Source organism: Trachymyrmex cornetzi, unplaced genomic scaffold (assembly GCF_001594075.2).
Source record: "Trachymyrmex cornetzi isolate Tcor2-1 unplaced genomic scaffold, Tcor1.1 scaffold92, whole genome shotgun sequence".
NCBI classification, from domain to species: domain Eukaryota; kingdom Metazoa; phylum Arthropoda; class Insecta; order Hymenoptera; family Formicidae; genus Trachymyrmex; species Trachymyrmex cornetzi.
This window is the reverse complement of record NW_017300267.1, coordinates 241972-246775: the sequence shown is the minus strand read 5'-3', so window position 1 is coordinate 246775 and position 4804 is coordinate 241972.

Here is a 4804-nt window from a genome sequence, read left to right as displayed (position 1 = left end):
GAGCCACTCACAGCGCTTGAGACTACAAAGCTCCTAAGCACCGGTCGCTGTGATTGGTGGTGTCCAATCGAGCCGTGGTCAATCAGGATTACCCCCTTTCCTCTCCTTCTATCTTTCCCCTCTACCACACTATCTCTTTGTCTTTCACATGCTTTAAATGTTTCATTAAATTATAAATTAGAACGATGAAATTAAAATGGATATTAAACCCTTTGAGTATTGGATTGTATTCTAATTACATTGATAAAATTGTTAGAGAAATGTCGTAACAGAGCAAAATGGGACAATAATTGCGTGCGATGAGTATTATGAAACTATTGACATACAAATCATACAATTATTTCAGTACATCGAATTCTAAGAGCGTTTCATACAATTCGATGTACTGAAATACTTGTTAGACTTAATTGTATGACAATAGGCATCATAATACATGTGGCACGCAACTATTGTTTAATTTCTCAATTTTACAAAAATTTCTCTAACAATTTTATCTAAAGGTGCGTTCCGTAACGCACATGATGCGCATAATGCATCCATTGTCCTTGTTTAACATTTGGTGAGCAACAAGGATAAACGACGCATTATGCGCATCATGCGAGAAACGGAACGCACCCTAAGATATCGCGTTCGTAGTATTTATTACATATTTATGACAAGTTTTATGAGAAACACGATCGTGCTTTTTAGCATTCAAAGAATTATGAATGTTTAAAACAAAAATGTAAGCCAAATACACTTTAAAAGCTTATTATTATCTCAATTATAAAATTGTTATTACCTTGTAGATGTTCAATGATTCCATTTTGCTCTAGCTTCTTGAAACAGTTGGAGGAATAAGTTTGAATTCACCGTAATAATGCTCGATACAACGGTTTACTGTAATTTACTTTCATCACTCAAATATTAAATGTCTTTTAAGTATGTAGATATCTAGTCACAGTGTTTCCACGGGAGGGCTCCGATTGCACACATCGCATATTGCACACATGTATCGCTGATTGGCCAATTTAAAAATAAAATAATCTCATTGGCAAAACAGTGAAAAATTACTAGGCACCAGTTGATATGAGTGGTGTGTACAATCAGAACTGTAGGCAAACAGGATCCTCCCGTTTCCACGATGAGATTCTCCTTTTATAAATTATGTCACGTTTCAACATATTGACACGATTCGATTACATTCACTTGACAACACGAGGAATTTATTAATCAGTTAATCACTAACAATCAACAAACAATTGATTATTCGGCGATTGAAAATCACGAAACTTTAAAACACATGTGTAAGTCCGCACACAACAACACAACATGGGTTCCGTGCGGCAAGCAGCTGACTGACTTTCTTGACGTTCCGTTTCTCGCATGATGCGCATAATGCATCGTTTATCCTTGTTGCTCACCAAATGTTAAACAAGGACAATGGATGCATCATGCACATCATGCGCGATACGGAACGCACTTTTGGTTATGAGTGCAATGAGCATTCACGTATCAGTGGCCTAGTTTCCACCGAGGGTTAAAACCGGATCAGGATGTAAGAACCAACTACAGTCGAGCATTCCCCTGTCGTTCGACTGTAACAGGGGAATACTCGACTGTAGTTGGTTGGTTCTTACATTCTGATCTAGTTTAAATCCTCGATGGAAACTAGGCCACTGAGGCGCTGTGTAATCTGCACTTATTGCACTCATAACTAAGAAAGTCAGTCAGCTGCTTGTCGCACGTAACACATGTTGCGTTATTGTGGACTTAGGTTAGGTTAGGTTATGATCAAAATTTCACAACAAATGCTTTGAAGCGTTTGGTTGACCAATTAGAAGAATTTTGCAAATTAATCAATCAAAAATTGCTTTAAAGCATTTGTAGCATCACATTGACCGTACCCTTACACACGTGTTTTAAAGCTTCGTGTGATTTTCAATCGCAGAATATCAATCGTTTGTGATTGTAAGTGATTAACTGATTAATCGGTTAATAAATTCCTCGTGTTGTCAAGTTAATGTAATCGAATTGTGTCAGTATGTTGAAACGTGACATAATTTATAAAAGAATCTCATCGTGGAAACGTGTGACTACATATCTACGTACTTAAAAGACATTAATATTTGAGTGATGGAAGTGAATTACAGTGAACAGTTGCATCGAGCATTATTACGGTGGACCCAAACTTATTCCTCCAACTGTTTCAAGAAGCTAGAGCAAAATAAAATCATTGAACATCTACAAGGTAATAACAATTTTATAATTGAGATAATAATAAGCTTTTAAATTGTATTTGGCTTACATTTTTGTTTTAAACATTCATAACTATTTGAATTAATGCTAAAAAGCACGATCGCGTTTTTCATAAAACTTGTCATAAATATGTAATAAATACTACGAACGCGATATCGCAGATAAAATTGTTAGAGAAATTTTTGTAAAATTGAGAAATTAAACAATAGTTGCATGTATTACGATGCCTATTGTCATACAATTAAGTCTAACAAGTATTTCAGTACGTCGAATTGTATGAAACGCTCTTAGAATTCGACGTACTGAAATAATTGTATGATTTTTTTTGTCAATAGTTTTATAATACTCATCGCACGTAATTATTGTCCAATTTTGCTCTGTTACGACATTTCTTTAACAATTTTATCAATGTAATTAGAATGCAATCCAATACTCAAAGGGTTTAATATCCATTTTAATTTCATCGTTCTAATTTATAATTTAATATGAAACATTTAAATCATGTGAAAGACAAAGAGATAGTGTGGTAGAGAGGAAAGATAGAAGGAGGGGAAAGAAGAAGGAACGTGTTTTTATAAACGTGTGAATGCATCCGGTCAATGTGCATCCCATGCGTAAAGCGTCCGCGTCTAACCGTGAGCGCCGCTTCTGCCCGTCTCCTATACGCGACCCGTGATACGCTAACTATTTCTTCTTGTAATTTGAAAACTAAGCTTCGGACAAAATTTTTGTAAAGGAAAAATCGTCTCAGAATATGGCCAAGAATGTGCCCCTTTAATGACAAAAGGTTATTCTGAATCACCCTGTATATCCACATAAGCGTTGAATATTATTGTTATTATAATCATTAATATCATTAATGATTATAATAACAATAATCATCATTATTATTACTATTATTGTCATTATTGAATCGTCAGTGTGATACGTTGACATACAATCATAATTACCGTATAAGACGTGTATATAAAATTAATTTAAGTAATCAATTATTCTCCTCGCATTCGACTGTATAGTTGGTCAATTTCTTACGGCTTAAGGCTTAAAACACCTATTGTAGATCCGGATAGTCCAACTGCAGTCGAATACGAGAAGAATAATCGATTGTAATTCGTCCATTTCTTATGTCTTAAAGCTAAAAAATCTATTGTAGATCCGGACTAAGTTGATTTCAAAATGCAAGCTTCAGATTGGCTGTCGCAACAAACTTACGATCGTACGATTGGCTTGCGTCTAATGTAAAATGAGCTTTAAGCGTTGTCTACAATAAACAGTAGCAGTAGACTGTAGAGGCTGTAGACACGTCGGAAGTATGCTGGTTTTCTGGCCCAGCCAGAAATGATTGATCGATTAACGTCAAATCGATGCTGATTTAAAGTCGCTCGACGTCAAATCGATGTTAATACAGTCCGGATCTATAATAGGGTTTTAATCCTCAAGCCATAAGAAATGGGCGAATCACAGTCGCTTATTCTTCTCGGATTTGACTGTAATCCCGGATCTACAATAGATGTTTTAAGAGTGTATCCACACAAACTTGCATAGCCGTATAAACGTATGCATAAGTCCGGATCTACAATAGGGTTTTAAGCCTTAAGCCATAAGAAATGGGCGAATCACAGTCGCTTATTCTTCTCGGATTCGACTGTAATTTGTCAGTTTCTTACGGCATAAGGCATAAAACGCCTATTGTAGATCCGGACTAAAGAAAATTATCCAATCGTATTTCTCTTATAAAGACGCACATAAAATGTGATTGGATAACTTTCGTTGTGCATACGTTTATGCGACTATGCAAGTTTGTGTGGAATGGCCCTAAGTCCGGATCTACAATAGATTTTTAAGCCTTGAGGCGTCGTCTACAATACACAGAGTAAGTCCGGATCTACAATAGGTGTTTTATGCATTATGCCCTAAGAAACTGACCAATTACAGTCGAATCCGAGAAGAATAAGCGACTGTGATTCGTCCATTTCTTATGGCTCAAGGCCCGTCTACAATACACGGAGTAAGAATTAAGAGTAAGAAATTGACCAATCACAGTCGAATGTGAGAAGAATAATCGATTGTGATTGGTCAATTTCTTACTCTTACTTCTTACTCCATGTATTGTAGACGGGCCTTGAGCCATAAGAAATGGATAAATCACAGTCGATTATTCTCCTCGCACTCGACTGTAACCCCGGATCTACAACAGGTGTTTTAAGACCTAAGCCGTAAGAAATTGACCAATTACAATCGAATCCGAGGGGAATAATCGACTGTGATTCGTCCATTTCTTATGGCTTAAGGCTTAAAACACTATTGTAGATCCGGAGTAATTAGTCAATTTCTTACGGCTTAAGGCTTAAAACACCTATTGTAGATCCGGGGCAACGTCGATCGACGTTAATTCACTCAACTCAACTGTTGAGTCCGCTGAATGCGCCCATTGGCTAGCCTGCTCGCCAAGCAAATGAACATATTTGATTGTCACCATGGTATAAGGATAAGGGTATGCTCACGCGCATGCGACCAATCAAAATTGTCGAAGTGTGACGTCACACAACAAGCGGTAAATTTAAAA